Raw genomic sequence first — 24,481 nt, forward strand, 5'->3', positions numbered from 1 at the left:
GCAACGCGCTCAATCTGCTATTTTCTGCTGCAATGTTCCTTTTTCCTGGGAATAGATAGGTCGCTCTGTGCCCCCGCCTGCCCCCCTCTCTCTCTCTCTCTCTCTCTCTCTCTCTCTCTCTCTCTCTCTCTCTCTCTCTCTCTCTCTGCCCCTCCCCTCTTGTTCTCTATTTCATCCTCTCAAGCTCGGCGCTTGTTTGCAGACGAACAAAAACTGATAAAGGATGTAAATGAATGAGAGGGAAGCGTCTCGTGCACGCAGAGCTCGAACAAAAGCGACCGAACCTCAGAGGAGGAACGTTTAGATTTCTCTACACGTTTGAGGGATGCACACACTATTAGACAGGCTGCTGCAGGGATCTGTTCGAACTTTCCTCAATCACTTTTATTTGAGACTGGAGATGTGAAGATACGGTGAGCACTTATTAGTACACTTTACTTGAAGTCTGTATGAATTGCAATGCATTCATAATGCTTATATAATATTAATCAATTGCATGTAGTAGTTTGGAAAATTGTAACTCACCCAATGTCATGTTTTATAATGCATTATATGCCTAATATGAATTGGTAAGTATTATCATAAATACTTGTAACATATTGCATTGCAATGCTTGTTATAAAGCATTATAAATATACATACAACACATTCATTTTACTCTTTCAGTGTGTACTTCATGAACTGGAAAGTATTATCATAAATAACTGTAAATGTTATTATTATTTATGAAAAGATCAAATGCACTGCAATGTGTTGGCCTATTAATAAGGCATTATAAATATTTGTATAAACAGCATAATGTATTAAAAAACAAATCTCATGTTTTGTAATGCATTATACTCTTTAAAGGTGTAAGCATGCATTAAGTTTTATATTTTATGTTATAATGATTTATGAAAAGATGTAAGGCATTACAATGTGTATGATAAGGCATTATAAATATCTTTATACAGTATAATGCATTTAAAAACACACCCAATTTCATGTTTATATATATATAAATGTAAGCATGCTCTGTTATAATGCATGTGTTATTACAATTATTAATGCATATTAAAAAGCATCATGACTGCATTGCATTTATAATGCATTATATACACAGATTTCCAGTATTATTATTTATTCTTTCTGTAAGTGTTTGCACATCACTTGCAATCTACTGATGGTTTTTAATGCACAGTCATTTGCATCTAAAGTTTACTCTTTAAAGTGCATCATTTTGCTTCTGCCGTGGAATTCGCCTTTATTTTATGCTATTTGCATTTGAAAACATCTAGTATTTAAGTGGAATTTAGGGGGTTTTGATCAGCTTGTTTAGTCGTGCATTTTCTGTAAGCATCTGCAGACACTTTGCACTGAACTGTATTCAGTTTAATATTTAATAGCATAGGCCTACTGTTCAGTAATCGCTGTGTAATCACTCTGATTGTTTTTAAATCGTCCTATGATTTAATGTAGTGGATTTGTATGAGAAACCTTAAGTGTGTATTCTATATTTCTGTCTATATAGGACATGCATTAGGCCTTCTGGTGCTCCTGTAACGTATATATTGGTGTCAGGCTGTGGAAATGTGCTCGATGTAAATAGAGGGCCTGGGAAAATGTCGCCAGACTCTCTTGTGTCTGTGGCCCCTCACTGCTCCCAGACAATATTGTCATGCTAATGAGGAACAGCTCGTTGTTGAACTTGATGTTGACTTCTTTCTTTAGGGATCATTTTTCTTTTTTTCACACGGTTTTTTGGTGAGAATCTTTTGAGGGGAACAATAGTCTCGAGCACTGATGAATAATGACACAGTCTTGTACGTTTCTTGCTGAAAAGACAATATATTTGTAGTCAGGTTTTCTTTTGAAAGACGCGAAATTTTGATTAGGCTAACTAAAAAATATTTCTTTTTTATTTAATATATTAATATTGTTTTTAATGTATTTTTTTAAAATAATTTCTGTACTGTTTTTAAGCCATTTAATATTTATTTATTTAATATTGTTCATTATTTTTAACACATTTGACTGGTTTAAGTGTAAAACAATATTGATACAAAATAACAAATTCTTCACAAATAAAAGAAACAGATATTTACGTGCTCTGTTTAGAATTGTATTATTATTATTATTATTATTATTATTATTATTATTATTATTATTATTAGGAGGCTCTCATTTGTGTTAGGTATCACTATTTAGAAAAACGTTCCTATATTTAATTTGAATGGCTGGTGTGTGTGTGTGTGTGTGTGTGTGTGTGTGTGTGTGTGTGTGTGTGTGTGTGTTATACACAGCTTTAAAGCAACAGGTGCAGGTTAATATATATTTACACTCCAGAAACAGTGACATTTTCAGCGGCCAATTAAATACTTCATTTCATCTTCATCACGAAAAAAACGCCTTTGACGTCTTGCGTTATTTTGAGGGGTAAACCCCCATTTTGCGCGTGCTTTTGTCCCACATGAGGGCTGTATATATATTTATATATATCATGCGTATTTTTCATTAAAAGGCCTTATAGTTCTACAGTAAACAGCTCAACTCATGCATCTGTATAAATGACTTGTTTTGTGTATGTAAATACAGTATATGCATAGCTTGAGTAGTATTATAATATATCACGTCACACGTGGCGCGCGCATACCTGCAGTAGCATCGCTCGGGACACTGAGAAATGCAGGTGAGATTTCAGTACCGTGGACAGGGCTCACCGACACTGTGCTCCATGCAGGAAATAGCTTGTGTTGATATTCGAATTCAACCTGTTTCAATTGGATACAATTAACTTTTCTTTTTTTTTTTTTTTTTTTTTTTTTTTGAAGAAGAAGAAGAAGAAGAATTAAATATATTGTGACACATGCTAAACAATGGACCTCTTGTTAATCTGTAACTGGCTACATGCACTTTTGGCGCTATATATAATACTGAAACAGTGGCAGAGGATAACACATGCCAGACAAGTGAATTAACGGGGATCAAATTTCTCGTGACGTTTTTTTGAAAATATAAGTTATAAAGCACATACCTCATCATATCGGTTAATAGGCCAATAAATAAATAAATAAATAAATAAATAAAAGTAAAACAAATAAAAAAATAAAAAATAAATAGCTGACAAATTGTTCCTTATAATATATCTTTAGATCTTCAGAAATAACACATACAATTATTATTAAGCTTATTATAAAATATTAAATAGATTTTCAGCTGACCAAAGTGAACGATTCTAAATGTATTTAAAAAGATTCGGTTCCGAGAAGCAAGAAGAATGTAAATTCAGAAAAGCATCACGAAACTCTATAGAATTTATTATTATTATTTATTTATTTTTTATTTTATTTTTTATACCTACGAGTGCATTTCGTGTAAAATTGCAAGTAAATAATTCTGTAAAATCTGAACGAAACCCACAGACCCAAAACGAGTCAGTTTCGGTTGAAAAATTAAACCAGTACCTTAATCATTAGCTTGCTTAAAGATACATAATTATATCAGATTTAACTCCGAGGTTCTGAAAACGCCACAAATGAAACACATTAGAAGGTCTATATATATATATATATATATATATATATATATATAAAGTAGAGAAAGAAAGAGAGCAAAAGTATTGGAAAAAAAATAGAAAAGAAAAGGAAATCGAAAATAACAGCTACAAAGACATGAGAAAAAATATTTTAGAAAAGGGAGAAAGCATAATACATCACAGATTGTTAGAAAGGTGGAAATGTATTTAATTCAGTTCTAAATGCATTAGGCTACACTATTATTTGAGTTCGTATGTGTTTTATAATGTCAAAATGCGGGATATTTACGTAAAAATGTATGTAATTTTTTTTGCAACAGACACATGTAAAGATGCTCTTCTAAAATGCATTGAGAACCTCAGAATACACTCGTTGATTTAATTGCACCAGAATATAAAGTGGTAAAGCATGTAACGTATTTTGAGGAAAGAAAAAAATTATTATTTTTTTTTATTATTTATTTATTTATTTATTATTATTATTTTTTGGTATAACTAGTTTCTCATTAGATCATCAAGCACGAGATTGACATTATAACTCCACACAAACAATGCTGCTGATGCTGAAAGTGGCCTTTATATATATTTTTATTTTTTTCCCCCTCGTCGATTAAAATGATTCCAGTTCTTCTAGTGAGGCTAAAAATTGAAAGAAATATAAATCAAGGGCATTAACAGTTTCCTCCACTGAGGAGATAAATAATGGAAACAATCTGGCCAATCACGTTACAATTATTCTGGACTAATCTGAAGTATTTTTATTTACAGTATATCTAGAGCTTTGAAACCACTAATGCCAGCTGTTCTCTGTGCACTGGCTTCGGTAATGTAACATGTGCAGTGAATGGTAGAGTCCGCCACAATGTAACCAAACAGACATCAGGAAGGTTCCATTACTGATGCAAACCAGCGTTTATCTTTGTGGCTGATGACGTCATCTAACATATTACACATAAAACATAGCCAGCACATAACGGGACTGACGTAAGAATCCATATAGGCTTACAAAACCTACTTTAGCAAATTACGAAGCGACCCAAATGCTAAAATAACACGGATGATTGAGGCCAGTGTGTAAAATTAGAATTAGATTACACAGCACCATTGCAACTGTTCGTTCTTGTATGATGGAATGTCTTCAGTGAATTATATTCTGTGCACGCTGCAAATTCAAAGTTCCACTACATGGTCATTGTCATTTCAAAACCACATTCATTGTTGCAATTTTATTGTCATGGTAAAAAAAAAATGCTATTCATGGGAGTTCCTTTGGGCCTCAATGGAAATATCAAAGAAATGAATGAAGAACATGTTTAGGATTGCAATTATTCTGAGCATCTTTGCATGATCCATGTATATAGATTAGAGACTAAAGACTATATTTAAAGTGGAAGAGTGTGTGTGTGTGTGTGTGTGTGTGTGAGAGAGAGAGAGAGAGAGAGAGAGAGAGATAAAGCGGCCAGGTCATATAAACTGAGGACTGGACTCGTAATGAGGACTCTTACTTTCTCTGCATCAGAAGCTGGTCTGATGATACTCAGCATCGTCTGTCAATGTTTTGGGTCAGGCTGGTAAACTGAAGCCTTAAAATACTCTTTGGATTTGTAAAAGGCAAATGGAGTGGAATGAACCAAATTTATTTGAGCACCTGAAAGTACGATACGATATTAAGTATCTTGCCCTGTCAGTTTGAATAATGCCTATGTATGAGTGGAAATATGGCAATAATCAGAAATAATATAACATGTATACGTTTATAATTTCATCATCCAAACTCCTTTCTAAACACTAGGGTCATTATGAGTCAGCATTGATTTTTTTTTGTAAGTGAAATCGTCCTGGAAAGTCATGCATGTGTCACAGTGTTTCATTCTCAATGATAATAACACACGCACACCAGGTGATCACAAACACAGTAACCATCCTGAGCGCCGCTGGCCCTTTAAGACGCACGGGTTAGTTTTTCTCTTTGGTTATCTAGCTGTATGAGTTTATCAATATCATAAAGCTAGAGAACCGAAAGTAGAAACTAACGCCACTGACTTCGTCTACAGCAGAGCCCGTGAGCAGGGAAACGAGGCGCTTGCATGCGCTGCTGGAGAGACACTGTGCGTGCTCGCATGAGATCCGAGCGCATGCATTGTGTAACACAGGCAAGGGCGTAAATTTGGCTTGAACATTGGGGGGTTGCAGCATGAAGCATTTACATGTTTCCACTGATCATGGTATAAATAATGGAGGGGTTGTACTTGCTTGTTTTAATTATTGGAGGGGTTACCTCCCCTCATCCCCCCTGGAATCTACACCCCTGAACAGAGTCATTTGCAATAGTGCATATGCACAGAATGCATGCTTTATACTGGTCTATATTAGAAATGTGTGTAGAATACATTAAGAATGCATTTTATATTCAGAGAGAGAGTGTATGCACAACATCACTTCTTATAGGAAGATCATGCATGCATGTTATTGGTGGATGACTGTTACTGTCCGGGCCTTTGACACTACTATTGGTCATGTCTTTAGGATTTGTTTTGGATGCAAATGTCGGTACTGTTTTTTTTTTAATGTAGCATGAGGCAGTTAATGTGGGTCCATGGATTGGTGTCATGTGGCTTTTTAGAGCAGCACTTTTGCTACGAGGAGGGTTTTTTCATGCAATAATAGCCTATCGCTGAAAGTAGTGCAAAATAAGCTGGACTCAACTCAGTGTTCCAGTGCACACATGGATAAGGAATTATTTTAGAGATATATCTAAGTTTCTGCATATGGATGAGTGCAGGGGCGTAGATTCCGGTGGAGGATGGGGAGGCAGGAACCCCCCAGTAATCAAAACCAGCAAGTACAGCCCCCCATTATTTGTACAATGATAAATGGAAATATGGGTAAATGCTTCACGTTGCAACCCCCATAATGTTCAAGCCAAATCTATGCCCTTGGATGAGTGTCTTTCTTTGTGGATTACGGGAATGTTCAAGTTTAGATCAGTTAACAGCATTTGTGGCATAATGTTGATTTCCCTCCTTTTCTTTAAAAAAATCACAAATGTGTGCTCCAGTGAGACACTTACAATGGAAGTCACTGGGGTCAATCTGTAAACATTAAAATACTGTTTCAAAAGTATAAACACAAGACGTAAACAATATGTGTGTTAACATGATTTTACTGTGATAAAATCACTTACTAACCACATCTGTGTGAAGTTATAGACAATTTTACAACTTCTCGTTATATCGTGATGACATAATGCTGTAAACTCTAAAACGACCATATAATCGGCAATTTAAACAACTTTACAGCTCAAATAATACATGAGTTTTAACAGAAGAATTAATGTAAGTGCTTTTATAAAATTATAAGCTTCACATTTCTGCCTTTAAACCCTCCAAAAATTGGCCCCATTGACCTCCATTGTAAGTGCCTCTCTGTAACCTCGATATTGCTTTTTTAAAAGTCGAAATTAATGTAAGTGCTTTTGTAAAATTATAAGTATTTGGGGCTGAAGGTCCCCCATAAAACGCATTGTTGAAAAACTTTTGATTTAATCAGCTTGAACAAGACTGTGAATGATAAGTGTTTTGAGACTAAATGTGAGAATTGCAGGGATTTTCATTAGCTACATAAATGTGCAACATTTTAAAAGTTATAAGATCAAATTACCTCAAAATGTATGCATTTAGACACGCAATGATCTCATGGATCAGGAATATTTTGCAGTGTAAAGACTTTAGCCCCATTGTACCCTACACAATATGTACAGTATGCACATTATACACAATATACTCATAATCGACATAATAAATATTAAAACATGACTTGAACAGAGTTTTTGTTGGTCTATTTTTGATATTTTTAGGGGAGTTTAGATAGACACAAAAGTGGTATGCAAAGAAATGTGTTCAAGTCAGAATGGTGAATATAAAAAATGCAGTTTCTTTAAAAAAAACAAACAAAACAAAGATATATTGTTCACAGTGCATGCTTCGCACTATATAGCTCCTTACACCGTAACATATCTGTAGCCAAACTACATGCTAAAGCCTCGTAACTGCCTTAATGGATGTTAAAGATACAAGGCTGAACGTTTTTTATGCAGTCTACAGCTTAATGTAAATTCAGTTATTGTAAAGATCTGCGGCATGACGCTTCTGGAGGTGCATCGCAAATTACATTTTGAACGTAACATGTTTGCGTTGTTGCTTAGCGACAGTGTGTGATCCATTGGAAACATGATAATCCATGATAATGATCAATGATTATTCCCTTTTACATCAAGAGACAGTCGCAGTGAAATGACTTTCATATTAAGTTGCAGTGCAAGGCCAACTTAATATCACTGTTATTGTTGCTTGTTATGTCGAAACGTGATGTAGCACAAACATATTTTAATATAGTCACCTAATATGTTTCAGGAACATATAACACACTCCTGGTGATGACGATAACATTTTAATAGCACTGGAAAATACCGTCAGGCCAGTCAATGTGGACTGCTGAAATATGATGATTCTAATGTTTTCTCTGTCTCTTTTCAGCATTTGACAGCAATCCAGAGGTCCTTGAGTCTCTGAGAATGTACAATCTACAATGCTATCAAAACAGGTAACGTACAACTGGCATTAAATGTGTTTCAGAAAGGGGAATGCTCTGCAAATCAAAATACAAAGCATATATAACATAAACATAGTGACATAAAGACACAACCATCTTTGGTCTTCCACGGCCAAATTATTCCTTTAAGCAAACTTGAGATGGGTGAGATTTATAGTGGTATTTTGCTTGGATGGTTTAGTTCTCATCTCCTGGAAAACTAGAGTTAGTCATAAGCATGGTTTGCACTAGTAATGCATACAACAATACAATGGCTTCTTTATGATCTATGGATGGTTTATCTCATTATTTAAATGAACAAAACCACCCATTGAGTTTAAAACAGCAGAATGATCTCTGTGTTGGGATAAAATATTGTTACTTTCCTATTAAGAGTAAAGACCCTTTGGTTGATAATATTTATTCCATATTCTTTATTCTGAACCTAAAGGAAGATTAACATCATTGTCACTGTTTACAGGTCGACCGATAGTGGATTTTGCCGATAACGATAACTAAGTTGGTGCAAAAGGCCGATAACCGATTAATCGGCAGATAGTTTTTAAAATCCATTTACAGAATGAAAAAGCATGGCCTTGCCATGAAGTGCACAGACATTGATGCTTCGAAATGAATTAAAGTCCCAAAAGCAGTTCATTGTGTAATCAAAATCCCAATAATAACCACGAAAATTCAGATTTGGTGTTTAACGCGGGACTTTTAACTATAAACAAGCCCAAAATACACTTATTTTAAAATGACAGATACTTGCCTTGTTACAATGCTTTATGTGCAAGTATTTACCAAATTAAGCTTTTTATAGCCTATATACTCACGAAATGAAAAGTTTTATTGATGAGAAATAAATAATAAATAAATAAAAAACAATCAGCATAGATTCCAAAAAACAACTACTGGCACCGATTAATCTGTAAAACCGATATATCGGTCGACCTCCAACAGAAATGTTCAAGAGGAAATGCATTAAATAGATATATTTATATAAAAGAAAAATAATAATAATTACGCATTTTTTTGCGGAATGCTGAAATGAGTCCAAATAGTTGTTCATTAAACTTCACACACCAATATTTTCACCATTATAATCAGTGTTGGGTGTAATCCAATTCCGAAGTAATGAATTACTGTAATCAAATTACTTTTTAGTACTAAAAGTAGTGTAATACACTACATTGTAAATTCAAATTCAGTAACTGTAATCACATTACAGTTAATGACGTTCAAGTAAGGTAATTACTAGCGATGGGACGATATGGTTATTTCACAATTCAGTTCGATATACGATATGAGGTTAACAGTTTGATATAATCTTGATTCGATATAATTACACTTAAATGACAAAATATTACAGATTTTTTTTATTTTATTTTTTATTCATTATTATTATAATACAAATTTTACTTGGATATTTAACTGTAAAAATTAAATAAAAATGTATATTATATGAATTCATATTATATCATGAAATTGTATATATAATAATGATATGAGCTATCACTGTTTGAAATAATGTGTATAATTTATAAGTAATAACACTGAGTTTACATTCATTTGTATCAGAAACACTAAAAAGGTTACTGTCACTTTAAGAGTTCAACGAGCGACTCGCAGTGTTCCGGTTCAGCGAATATTAAGGAGAATCGCTCGCACATCCGTGCTGCGCGAGAGTAAAATTAATATTTCTTTTAACTTTCTTATCTGACTGTTAAGAACAGAAAGAATATTAAGACACATTATTCAATGAAAGTGGAGTCGCCTCATCTTTGATGGACACATATTACACGGAGGAAACGATCCGCTTTAATCTCAAGCACTTTTCATTAAAACAAGGCGATTTTCCAGGTATTCCAGTATTTACATTTCTAAAAGCACTTTAAGGATCTTGTGTGAACCCCGTAAACAGTGTAGAAAAAAGCGCAGTGGGGGTGAAATCAAGCGAGAGAGAGATTATGATGTTTGACGGGTTACTTCATTTATGATCATATGGACGGAAAACAATGTTGCACATTTTGAAATATCGAGTTATGCCACGATATCAAAATTCTATATATTGTCCCATCCCTAGAAATTACTTTTAAGTACGATACCTTGGTTACACATATTTCTAAAATAACATTATTTATGTAGAACATATTAAAAACATGAATTATGCTAATATGAACATTAATTTGTGTTTCTATGACAGCTGAAGGGCGTACGCCCCCCGACAATGACCAAGGAGCAAATTTTAAATTCGTTGAGCGAAAAAAGTAATTAGAATTGTGATTACTTTTTTTATGAAGTAATCCATAAATTCAGTAATCTGATTACAATTTTCAAATCATTAATTAGTCATTTGTAGTGGATTACTTTTTTGCATTTACATTTATTAATTTAGCAGATGCTTTTATCCAAAGCGACTTACAAAATGAGGACGGATACAACATAAGTGTTTCATCTTAAAGAGACGGTAACACGAAAAGTGCTGCAATACAAAGTTTCAAATGTATTGAGAGTATAATAAAACCCAACACTTATCATAATCTCGCAAAAAATTGCAATGTTGTTTTCATATTCAAATGAAATATTAATGCTTAAAATATATAGGATTATTTAGTCTCAGCATTCTTGACTATTAATTAAAGACTATGTATTATGTAAAGACTACCTTATGTATTTATGTGCTAAACATCAAACTGTCTGATGTTTCTTCATAGCTTCTGTTACTAGAAAATCCTTAACAATTCTTCAGCAACTTCACACAAGTTGACTTCAAATTATGACCTTAACACTCACAGTTTGGTGTGAAATAATTACATTAAATAAGGTTGTGTGTTTAAACTTGTTGGCAAAAACCACTGCAGAGGAAGACGAGACCCAGTTCTGTCTGACACTGACCACAGCTTCACTTAAGAGTTATTTATGTCAATTATTTGCAGTGCAAATTAGTGTTATATTAGTGCTAATGAATAAAAAAAACCTCTTTCTGAATGCACAAACAGCTAAATTGAAAACACAAGAAATGTTTTGCTTATAAGAAACAAAATTGGCACATTTGAGGTTTTTTGTTGTTTAGCCAAGGATATAACGCATCCAGGAAAAGCCGCCCCCTTTAACATCTCTATGCAAACTAGAGCTTGAATAATGAGATGTATTTATGAAGGCTGATAAAGGGGGGGTGGAAGAGAAGGGAGAGAAAGGGAACAGGCTGTGTGCTGAATGGAAGAGAGGGAGTTGGGATTCGGGGGGAGTCGTGAGCCGGGGGGCACCGCTGGTGGTGTGCAGCTGTGAAAAGACTGGGCTTCTTTTTCCCACGGCCAGCCAGACACAAAACAGCCCGCAGTCCACGAGGGTCATGTCACATCGCTAATATATATGTATACTATAGAGAAAGAAAATATCGAAGTTGTGCAAATTAACGAGCTGTCTGTGGAGGGACGGAGACAGACAGCTTAACAACTGTGACTGTAGTGGCTATGAAGTGCTTTCATTTGTATGATTTTTCATATAAAGATACTTATTCACACAGTACAAATATTTTGTAACCTAAAAATGTGCATCATTTTGTAACATCTAAAAATAAATAAAGGGATAAAGTTTCAACCTGGTAATAATTAGAGGTCGAATAAAAGTGGATTTTGGTGGTGGAAAAGGCAGATATTTTTTTTTATCGATTTATAGAATAATCAAATATTTCGTCATTTTTACTATGACATTGAGGCTACAAGTGTCCAAAATGAATAAAATCTCAAAAGCAGTTTATTGTGCAGCCAAAAATCCAATATTAACCAGAAAAATTCATATTTGGTGATTAACGTGGGACTTCTGACTGTAAACAAGCCCCAAATACACTGGATATAAAATATCATCAAATGAGGTTTATTGTTGAGGAATAAAAAAATTAACTATCGGCAACTATCGGCATATTTACCGATAACCGATAGTTCCAAAAAGCAACTATCGGCACCGATTAATTGGTAAAACCGATATATCGGCCTACCTCTAGTAATAATAGTACTACATTGCGAAATCGGACAAGTTGACCCATACAAAAACGTACAACCAGTATTCACATAGAGAAAAATAAACGAACCAAGGATTTGTTTTACACAACTTTTCCTAAGTCTAACCCCTTACCTAAACCCTAAATGTAAATCATTATTTTTATAGGAAAATAACTTTTGTGTACCACGGAAGAAAAAAAACATCAGGGTTCGGAACGAACTGAGGGAAGCATATTACAAATGAATGATGTTTGTCAATAACATGCACTGCATAATTAAATATGGAATGAGTAAAATAAAGTGTTGGAGGCTAGCTAAAAATCTATGCCTTGTATCGATTTGAAGTTTGTTGGTTGGTTGGTCTCTGTGGAAATAAAAGTCAAAAAGAGCCAAATCAAACGGTGTCTTTCCATTTCGCCATCTCGTACGGATTATTACGAGTTGTCATGAGACTATGTTGGATACTCAGCCTGATCTCATGAACATTACATGACTGCATCAACAGAAATTACGTGCTTCATAACATGTTTCGCTGCAGTTTCCCAGTGAAATGAGCCAACCAGACAAGGTTTTTAAGGTAAATATTGGAGGTTTTAATGAGTAAAACGTACCTAATAAATGAGGTGAACAAAACAGACATCCTTCACCTAAATCAACATCTAAACCTAACCAATAATATCCAAAAAGCAAATGCAAAGAAAAGCGAATTTCCTGAAGCAACCACTTAATTTCGTAATGCTTCGTTGTCACTTTCGTCTCAGGTGTCAGCTTGCGTGTTCAGCTAGGCTCGAGCTGCAAAGTCCAACACTCTGGTGAACACTAATCACATTGGTGTAAATGTGTAAATGCAGGCGGGTCTGTAATACAAGCAATAAAGTGTGTCATTTTTTTTAATTATGCATTATAGGAAAAGTGTTTCGATATTATAACAAAGCATTTTGTAAGTGATAGTGTGGAAAAATACGTGTTTATAAAGTCATAATCAGCTGTTGTACTTGTGATTTGTGTGAAAGTGAATAAAACGCACAGTTGTTGTAGCGCCTCATGTACATTTTACCAGGAAACTGCAGCAAAACGTAGAAATCGGAACGTAAAAGTCAGTCAGCTAAAATGTTGTTATAGTAACGTTCATTCTATAAGACTAGGTTAGTACTAGGTTAGTACTAGGTTAGTTATATGGTTATTAGAGCTGTTAGAATTAACGTGTTTACGCATGTGAAAACTCTATGGACCTGTCGGCGGGTCCAAAGGGGAGGGCTATATATCGGAAAAAGTTTATGCTTAAAACGTTAAAGTATTCGTATACATACAGTAAGTCAGGCATGTGAGATATCATTTAGAATCCAAACTTTTCAGGGATAACCATCACTTCTGCATTTATGTTGCATAAAATAACAAAATAAGGCTTCAAAATATTCATGTTGAAAATTAGCGCCCCCTAGAGGTAATGGGATAGAAATATTAATATAAAAATAAAAGTCCTTCACATAGCACCTAAATGGGCAAGTCATATATCAAATAAAAGCTCTCATTCTCAGGAATGTGACTGTATAGTTTATTTTGTTGCCGTAATACCACAGTTCGAAAGATTTTCAAAAGAATCACAAAGTGAAATATGATTTCTGTATTTCTCAAATACAAATATCACATTTATGCTCCAATAACTGCTGCTGTAAGCCCCAAATAGGCAAAAACTATGTATATCTGCTTTTACCTTAGGAAGTTTTCTATAAAAAAAAACAAAAAAGAGCAATTGTTTACTTTTCTGTGAGTTTGCTTGGCTGAATAATCCAATGTTATATCTTAGATGTCCAGAACAAAATATGCCATCCAAATGGAAAAGCATGCTAAACAAATCACCAGAAAAATATGTTTTCAACTATTAATGTTTGCAAAGAGGAGGATCTCAGCTTTCTAATGACACATAGATTGAGCTTCTAGTCCACTCAGAGGCCGAGATATTCAATAAAACAACAAGGGTGGTGCTTGAACTGAAAATTAGACTGAATGTCTATGGACAAGCACATCTGTGAGGGCTAAAATGCGTTAGAGCGCTACCTACATTTCAGATCTGTATATTGTGAATTTTTTTTCTAGTGCTTTCTGCCATCTAGTGGAATAAAATTAGACTTTTCAAAGTGAAGTAGAGTGAACAGAACCAGAATTACATGTTTACATTAAAAAAAAGATTATAAACATTCAATATTATTCATGAATAATTGGAGTCTTTTTATTTTATTTGGTTGGTTCTCTGAAAAATGAGACCAATTTTTTTGCAATTAGTCCACAGTATGTGTGAGCTTTTAAATTTGAGTGTGAAAAATTGCAGGCGGCAGCCCAAAAATGCACCAGAGTTTAAGGGGTCATTTTTCTTAATCGCGATTAATGGATTTACCATTAATACAGCATAAACCAGCATAAACTTGTTGGGAGGGTAGAACTTATGTAATGTGTCCACCCGAAGTCATTACACTGATGGACACAACACAAATGTTTAATGTTAAAATAAAAATCAAATCACTTTTATTGAACTGGTTACTTGAACTGGTGCTGTTTTAGTGCATTTCTATCTTTATACTGTGAAAGGCTTTGTTTGTAAAATGTTAATAAAGCATTATATTGTTACATATTGTTTTGTTTTCTTTCTTAAGATGGAAGTAAATGCATTTTGACAGGGAAATATGTATACAGTATATGGTGTCAAATTTCAGCATTTTCTAAATCTGCGTTTAATCGCGATTAACTACAAAAAAATTACGCGATTAATTGCAATAAAAAAAATTAAATGACTAACAGCACTAACAGTTATAAAACTGTTAGTTAACTGTTAGTAAGTAATAAAACTGGTAGTTCTGACTCTAAATTTCAGATTCGAAGCTGATCAACTATTGAAGCTATCAGAAACTAGTATTGCTTTTCTGTTTGTTTGTATCCGTTTGTCAAAGTGTAAGGTTTTGATTTACTACAACTGATTGTTATTTTTGATCTCTGCGACCTTCGCATCATTGGGAACAATACATAAAATAAAATAAATAAATAAATAAACGCACACATGTAACCGCACCAAGATGATATGTTGCTTGGCAAGCATAAATAGAGTACAGTTAGGCTAATGAACTACAGTTTATTACTTGGTTGAAGATTTGTTTATTCCGATTTTTATTAATAAGAAATGTAACTACTTAAATTTGGTGTCTTTTATTTTATTTTATAACACAGATAAGGGTAAAATTACTGTAATATTCTGCTTTGCAGGGTGTTTAAATTTAAAATCAAATTCAAAGCTATTAAAAACTAAATCAACCTGACTGCATCATGTCATACCAACAAAAGTAATTTTAAGGGTTAGAAATAGTAACAACTGCCCATATTTACTTTTTAAATGGCAAAATCAAAACGGATAACCAATTGAACAACTGAATTGAAGTTCATCAAGCAACAAAAACCTAGGTTTGTGTGAAGCCCATGAATATGTCTGTGTGTCTGAAAGAGAGTGAGACACTGTAGACATAGAGACTGATGGACGCAGACAGACAGGAATGAGACAAACTCATAGCAACTTAGCTGGAATGTCTCACTGCGAGACATTCAATAAGATCTGTGATGCATGTCCAAATAATAGGGGGCCAGCTGTGTGTGTGTGTGTGTGTGTGTCTGTGTGTGTGTGTGTGTGTGTGTGTGTGTGTGTGTGAGGATAGTTTCAGATGTAACCTTCTTGAATTTGGCCTGCTTTTGAACGTGGGAAAAGTTCGAAATATCATTACTGACTCCAAGAATAGCTTTGGAAAAGAATTGTGTCGTGCTAAGCTAAAAATGATGTCACTCTCAAAGTTGTGGAACAAAAATTTACACAAATAAATGATTTAAGATGTTCTTTAAATACTTAAAGGTACACATGTGAATTTTCTCAGGCACTTTTTGAGTCTAAAATAGACGCACAACTTACATAATTTCAGTAGTTAACCCAAAATGACAATATCGAAATCATACTGTTCATGTGTTAAACTTGCTATAGTTTACGTCGCTTCTTCATCAAATAGAAATGTCAAATTTAAATCAATCACTGAAACAACAGTGCCACCTTGAGTAAGTAATAACATGTATAATATATATGTGTACATGTATATGGAGTACTGATAATTCTCCATTGGCGCACAGAAAATCAGGGGGTGGAATGAGGTCCCGGGTCACTACAGGCCCAAGGTATGCATAAAAGGATTAATGTACAATATGAAATTATCGAGATCAATCAAAAGGTTTATCAGCGATTAATTATCAATTCTGCACAGAGAAAATGTTATTGCTCAAAAGTTGCTCTTTCAAAGCTTATTAGACTTAATGAAGTTCTATTTCATGTTACTTTTAAGTATAACATTTGTCTCAGATGTTTCTCCTAAAATTCCTTAATAAAAAAGACAAATGAGTTAATCATTGACATTAAGCGTATAGAGCTATAAAATGAATGTGTGGATCACATAGTTCAAATAATCTTCTCTTCTTGGGAGAATTTGAAGAGAAAGGTTTGAGTTCATATTGTGATTGCAGACTTTGGTGACTTGAGCAAACCTGAGCACAGTTTGAGACATTGTTGAGATCTCTTCTGAAACTCTAGAGAAGACACATGTGAGATTACCGGCCACATTTTCAGAGGAGAAACATCTTTTGATTCTCCATTTAATATAGGAGAAATGTTGAAGAGTTTTCTTTCCTGTGGGCACTTCTTTATTTTTTATCAGCATGTACAAATGGTGGCAAAAGTGGCATTTATGTTTAGTCATCTTCACCGTAATGATGCGACTATCAGGCCTCGGGGCGGGCAGCTCTAGCTTTGGGAACATTTCACCACGTTACCTCCCGTAAAATCCACAGGGAATGTCGTTCCGCTCAATTAGCTTGCCTGTGCCTTATTTACTCTCCTTTATGTTCCTGAAATTCAAAGACACAAGCCTGTCCTTTCAGTAAGTACGAACCAGCGCCTCTCCTTCTAGTTTCCTTTCTTCCTTGTCTGCAATTCAAATGGAAATTAAGATTGGGGGTCTCCCTGTAATTAGTTCAATGCAAGGATGCTTACAGGCAATCAATGAGTGTATTGTGAGGAAATCTATAGGGTGTTAATGTACTGAAGGGATAGAACTGGCTCTTTGAGGAGCGCTTCACTGGAAGCTTTTCAAAACTCATCCCAGAGAGCGGCAGCTCTTGATGGACTCGAGACGCAGGTGATTTCCCATGGACTGTGTGTTATTGTCTTGACGTTGCTAGATAAACAAAGGTTCAGCATACATAAGCGTTGGTTTTGGGGCCTTTACAGATGTAGACTGTTTATAGAATTACCTTCAGAGAAAAGTTGGTTTTTTTAGTTGGCATTAACCCTCCTATTGTCTTAGGGTCATTTTTGACCCATGACAGGTAAAGAATACGTTACTGCATAGTTTTTGGTACTGGAACTAAACGTTGTGATTTTGTCAAGACCATCAAAACAAACAAAATATAAAAGAAAATTATTTTTGTATATAATTGTTTTAGAGAAATTGACAGAGTGTTTCTTCCATTGTCTAAATGAGTACATTTTGACCCGTTTTGGAAGAACCATTTTGACCTAGGTGCTGGATGTTATACAGCTTTATCCCTTTAAACTTTAAGTTTTGAATGATTTCTTGTTTCAGTGGCATACCCAAAATTAAAGGCTTTTTGGCTGCAGAATTTGCAGACATGTACTCTTGACATTTTCTCAACCAACTTCTCGAGGTATCACGCTGGGATGCTTTTTAAACAGTATTGAAGGAGTTCCCATCTATGTTGGGCACTTATTGGCTGCTTCTCCTTATTATTTGGTCCAAGTCATCAATTTCAAAAACTTTTTTTTTTTATTATTATTAAATTTTAGTTTTATAATGAAATAAATTAATATGTTGGCACAATTATATTTTTGTCTACAAAACTAATTTCAAACATTTAAGCATACGCCTTCAGATCAAAAGATTTTTAAGATCATGAGAAACATTTCAGTCAAGTGATTCAAAACTTTTGACCGGTAGTGTATTTTAGGGTATAAATAAGGTGGCTCTGAAAAACTGCTTTTGTTTTGTTCCCAATCATGTCAACTGTAACAGAGAAAAGTTACGTGTTGATACAACAAAGCAATCAAAAGTTATAACACTACAAAATAATTTATCCTAGTGTTCAAAAGCCTCTCCAAACAAATAAAACAACATAATAACTGTACATAAGCACTAATTACACATGTAAACACAACAATGACTAAAGGTTTGCATAGCATGCAGACATGATTTGAGTAATGAGATTTCACAGAATGAGTTTCATTCTGTGCCATTTGAGTCATCATTGAGTCTGTGTCATGTAATTGGTGCCATCTTCTGGTGGCCATGTGTAATTAGAGTGATTGATCACATGACTCTCTGCCCAAATATGAAGGACTATCACCACTGGTTGGAGCAATCTGAACCCAATCTGATAGGTTTAGCATTCTATGACACTACAGCATTTCCGATGACATCATCTAATCCAGGAAAGCTGATGTGTTTGTAGCCAGAAAGCAAGATGTCAGATAACCAGATGCTGTGTGCACATTGTGCTTTGTGTGGGTTATCTAATTATCTGTGCCTCTGATTACTTTGTGTGTGGGCACGTTTTAAAGATAATCATCTCCTCTAAGTAATAGTATGTGATATTTTATGTTCTGTTTATTTTTTGTTAAATTAATGTGGCATATGTGCAACACTTGTTCACATGAAACTTGTATGTCAAAGACATACAGTTAGCTATTACTTGCTATGTTTGTGTCTGTGAGTAAAACAAATAGGCTGGTTGTATTCTACTCATTGAGAGATTTCCAACAACATATGACACATGACTATTTGATCAGTTTGATGTTTTTACTGATTACAGTAATATGTACAGTGCAAAATCGTAAATAAATTATTAAAACGGAACACTTCTGATTTGTCTGCAAATTTCGAAGCACTTGTTCAGTTTTGGTCATAACGCCAGCATGCATTGGAAAGTACAGCTTCTAAGCTTTCAAATGATACCAATATTTTGCTGGTCAAGACTGTAGTTATTCATATTTTGATAATAATTTTGTTTCTCACTTGTCCATCCCACTATTTAACCCATTAAAGGGTTAAATAGTTTTTTGATCATCTATAAATTAAATTTGACCTACAAATGTTAAAAATTTTCTCGAATTTAGACCCTAGCCCCATACTGTTCTCCAGCTCCTCCACCTGCTCCACGGGGTACTGCATCTTTCCCTCAACTTGCATACGTTCCTCTCAAATGGGGTTTGTGCACACATGCACATGTCTAGACATATCTAAAGAACAGAGAATCATAGAGGGGGTTGGCTTTTTTATGATTTGGTCCAGTAAACAACACTCTGGCAACACTAGAAACCACACACAACACCCTACAACATTGTGGCGGTGAGTTCTGCAAAAAATAAAAATGAAATATGTGTAAAAATCATACACTACAATATCAGGAAAATAAGATCCTTCCTCTCTGAACATGCCACACAACTTCTTGTTCAGTCACTTGTCATAACTAGACTGGACTACTGTAACGCTCTCATTGCAGGCCTCCCTGCATGTGCAATTAGACCCGTGCAAATGATCCAGAATGCAGCAGCACGTCTGGTCTTTAATAAACCAAAGAGAGCGCATGTTACACCACTTGTTGTCTCTCTCCACTGGCTGCCGGTTGATGCACGTATCAAATTCAAGGCTCTGATGCTGGCATACAGAACAGTCACTGGGTCTGCTCCAGCATACCTAAAATCATTTCTGCAGAGCTACGCGCCCACCAGAAGGCTGCGGTCGGCTAATGAGCGGCGCCTTCTTGTACCAACACAAAGAGGCACCAAAACACTTTCCCGGACTTTCGGTTTCACTGTACCTCGTTGGTGGAATGACCTTCCCAACTCCATCCGTGAAGCTGACTCACTCTATGTCTTCAAAACACAGCTAAAAACACATCTTTTCCATGACCACTTGAACATGTACTCACAAAAAAACTAAAAATAAATATATATATTCTCTAATATGTCTTGAATACTACTATTCTGATGCTAGTGAAACTTTGTAATGCAGCACTTTTCGTACCACTGTCTCCTTATGATGAATCGCTTATGATGTATTATTCCTCTTTTGTAAGCCGCTTTGGATAAAAGCATCTGCCAAATGAATAAATGTAAATATAAATGTCATCTGCTAAACCATTTTATTTTGCTCTGCGGCCACCTGCGTCAAACTCTTCATTTAGCTTATTTACATCCTGAACATCAGGAAGAACGGACTCAAAATATTCTTTCAAATCAAATTCATTACTTTTTCTTAACCCTCTTATGGTATTGAAAAATGGCACCCCCCTATGGTATTCGCGGTCATTTTTGACTTTTTTTTGATGATGATAATGATACCATTTCATCTTCCCTGAAGTAAGAACAATAAAATCGGCGTGTAACTACTGTTTAGACTGATGTCTTGTTGTAACCTAATTTTATATTTTACTACAAGATATGCATTTGGATATATATTACGACATTATCAAACTATTATTTGTCAAAGTTTTGCATTTTAAAATGGATTTGAAGTGTCAGTTTTTGCAGTTAATGTCATTATGCTTGCAATCAAACCTGACCATGGTGTTACAAAGAGAAGACACAGAATAAGCATTTTCTACCAATAATTTATTTCAAACATAAAATGTAAAAACTCAAAGTAAATGCATAATAATGTCAAGAAAATGAACATCAAGAAACAGAAATGAACTGCAAAATTCAGAAAATTAATTTAGAGGATAAAACAGAAGAATCAGAGTAAACATTTAACAATTTCAAACTTTCTATAGTAAAAATGTATGTTGCAAATGTGTGTGTGTGTGTGTGTGTGTGTGTGTGTGTGTGTGCATGTGTGTGCAAGATTGCTGTCATCAGCTGGAAAACAACAGATGACTTGTAATGCCAACAATGACTTACTGATGCCCTGGTTCTGTGTGTGTGTGTGTGTGTGTGTGTGTGTGGAGTGGGTGTGTATGTTTTGCACTGAGGATGTTTTAGAGTCTCACCCTATAATTTCTGTCTGTTTTTTCAGCATTGTGGCTGATTTATGGATTGTATATGACAGATAAAAAAAAATCCTCAGTTTTTTTGGTCTTTCCCATTCATTTTCAATGGTCGGTCAATTTTGATCGCAAATACCAAAGGTGTTGCCTTTTTTTATGACCACTAAAACGTATCGAATCAAGCACAATTATTTATTTATTTATTTTTTTTGTATATTCAGATGGCAAATGGAGGTCTCATAACAGGTCTCGTACTGCTCAGATAAAGGAAACCATTTTTATTAAAGGAGGAATATGTATTTTGTTAAAAAATGACCGAATACCATAGGAGTGTTAACACAAAAGCATATTGACCAGCAGAGATGGTGTTATAGTAAAATAAAAATAAAAAAATGCTTGTTTTAAGCATAGATCTAACAAGAAAGAAAAAAAAAATCATTTTAACATATAAAACAAGTCGTTGTACTCAATTTAGCTTCTCAAGTAAATTTATCTTATTTTAAGGATGAAACACTGTTCAAGTGTGGATGAGAGGTGTAAGTGTAATTAAATTAATTTCAAACAAAACCGTATTAGTGTGGACATAGCCTAAGAAATTTATGTTTAATATCTACAACATTCTAAATTCTCACTCTTTTCTTTTTGTCTTTTGTATGCAGGGAGAGATGAGGAGGGTGTGCAAGAAAAGGATTGTCTCAAGACTCTGAGATGAAGTCAGAGATGTCCAGCTCACTGATAGCGATCGCCAGGAGCACTCCAGCTCTATTCCTCGTGTCTGTGGGCCGCTTTCTCTTCTGGAGGCCAGGAAGGGTTAGCTGTGCTGGGCTTTGAGAATACCACACCGGCACCTCTGGAGCTCAGTACGATAGAAAGAGAAAAGAGAAAGGAAAACTGATGCTGGTCTAATCTCGCCTGCAGCTGCAAGCTGAGAGACCGTCAGAGGAACGGTGCTTCACAAAGTGGGTTGAACAGTGTTGCATTTTACAGCAGTTCATTCTTAAAGACTGTATTTGTCTAAGTTTGAGTTTCATTTGTTTTTTATCTATAAAAAGATATGGTGTACATTTCAATCAGTCAACACATTATTAATTACTAAGACTGAAAACAGTTCACCTGGATATTAAATGATCTCTTGCACCCATAACACAATTATTTTAAGGTGAAAAATGTTCATTTCTGAGCCATTGGTGGCACAGAAATTAATTTAAGTAAAAATATGTAGATTTTGACATTTTCTGAATTGATCGTACCAAACTAGACTCCACAATGTTAGGGTGTTTGGGGTGGTTGCCAGGGCCTTCTATTGTGGCTGCTAAGGTGTTCAGAGTGTTTAATGCGTTGTCGTGCAGTTGCTAGTTTGTTATGGGTGGTTGCCAGGGCAGTGCTATGTGGTAGGCAAGGTGTTTTAAATGCGTTTAGTGTGTTGTTATGCAGTTGCTAGTTTGTTATGGGTGGTTGCCAGGGAAGTGCTATGTGGTTGCTAAGGTATTCTAAATGTGTTTAATGCATTGTTATGCAGTTTGCTAGGGTGTTTAGGGTGGTTGCTAAGGATTGTGAGAGGTGTTAAGTGCATTGCTAGGCTGTTTGGAGTGGTTGCCAGGGCATTGCTTTGTGGTTGCTAAGGTGTTCTGAGTGATTAGTGCAATATTATGCAGTTGCTAGGATGTTCAGGGTGGTTGCTACGGATTCTGAGTGGCATTTAGTGCATAGCTATGAAGTTGCTATGGCATTTGGTGTGGTTGCCAGGGCATTGGTATGCGGTTGCCAAGGACTCTGAGTGTTGTTTAATGCATTGCTATGCAGAAGCTAGGGTGTTTGGGGTGGTTGCCAGGGCATTTGTATGTGGTTGCTAAGGAATCTGAGTGTTGTGTAATGCATTGCTATGCAGTTGCTAGGGTGTTTGGGGTGGTTGCCAGGGCATTGGTATGTGGTTGCTTAGGATTCTGAGTGTTGTTTTGTGCATTGCTATGCAGTTACTAGGGTGTTCTGGGTGGCTGCTAGGGCATTACCAAGTGGTTGCTAAGGTGTTCTGAGTGTTATATAATGCATTGTTATACGGTTGCTAAGGTGTTCTGGGTTGTTGTTAGGGCACTGCTATGTGGTTCCTAAAGTGTTCTGAGTGGTATTTAATGAGTTACTATGCAATTGCTAGGGTGTTCCGGCCTGTTGCTAGAGCATTACTGAGTGGTTGTTAGGGAGTTCTGGGTAGTTGATAGGTAGTTGCTTATTTAAAAGAATTCACCCTCAAGTTAGGCTCCTCCTCCAGTGTAAATCTATGGGATTTTTCACCAGTTTTATTGTTTAACAGGCAAAAATCAAGAGTATGATTGCTTAGAAATATACTGGAACACCTCTCCTCAACAGACCACACAATTTTAAACTTTAGGAATCACACCATATAATCAGGGCTCTTCTACAAGCGTTCTCTGTACATGGATTGGTGGTATTTTATGTGGCTCTCGTTTTGTTTTGTTGACGGACAGTTTCTTTGTCTGCCTGTTTTGTTTCAACATTCTCTTTGAATTAAGTGCTGTCTGCGGGCAGTAATGCCCATTTGCCAGTGAACAGCACCTGGCTGGTACAAAAGTAGACAAAATGGCCACCACGTCTGCTGACAGGCCATTTCCCTCCAAAACATGGCACCGCCTTTTCACCATTTGCCATCTGTGTGGCCATTAGCCATTCAAAAACTCTGCCTAATCGCATTTGCATTTTTTTGATTAAGGTGAGGGGGGTCTTGAGTATAAAGCGAAACGCTCGTGAACTTGGATTCTAAGCATGCAAATCGCAGAATGGGAGTGTGTTTGAGAAGCAATCAATTCAAAGCGGCATTTTTTAGCTGTCAGCGTGGTTTAGATGGTGCTGCACTGCCTGCCATATGGAACGCAAGCCTTAACAAGACTTCTACTGAAACGAGAGGCCCCCCGTATGCAAATCCCTCACTGTAAAGAACAATAAGAGGGAGGGTGACCAAACCATGACAGTGTAATAGACGGACGGGCAGTAATTAGTCCATCAGCCTGCACACAGCTTTGAAGGTTTGCTCAGCAAGTGTGTGGTCGTCAGAATGCCAACTGCGCATGCATGTGCCAATCGAGCCAACACAGAGGAGGAATACAGTGCTTTAAAAATCAATAATGTTTTTTTTTAAAGCCAACATTAACAACTGTTGTGACTGAAACGACTATTATTTAGAAATATCAGATTAGATTTACTGCATGCACCGTATGTCCAGATAAAAATTGTATTGCTGAGAAGTTGCTCTTTCATGGCATTTGGTATCCGAGCACAG

General features: G+C 35.5%; 1 long non-coding RNA gene across 1 annotated transcript in view; it reads left to right on the forward strand.

The window, feature by feature from the left end:
* The first annotated feature begins 213 nt into the window (after window positions 1–213).
* The window catches only part of LOC127443058 (uncharacterized), a 50,182-nt gene continuing 25,914 nt past the window's right edge, over window positions 214–24,481 (forward strand). Inside the window, exons 1-3 of the long non-coding RNA XR_007897595.1 lie at window positions 214–413; window positions 8,050–8,116; window positions 21,849–22,148. This is a non-coding gene — a long non-coding RNA (uncharacterized LOC127443058). The remainder of the gene's footprint in view (window positions 414–8,049; window positions 8,117–21,848; window positions 22,149–24,481) is intronic.

This window comes from Myxocyprinus asiaticus, chromosome 6 (genome assembly GCF_019703515.2).
Source record: "Myxocyprinus asiaticus isolate MX2 ecotype Aquarium Trade chromosome 6, UBuf_Myxa_2, whole genome shotgun sequence".
NCBI classification, from domain to species: Eukaryota; Metazoa; Chordata; class Actinopteri; order Cypriniformes; family Catostomidae; genus Myxocyprinus; species Myxocyprinus asiaticus.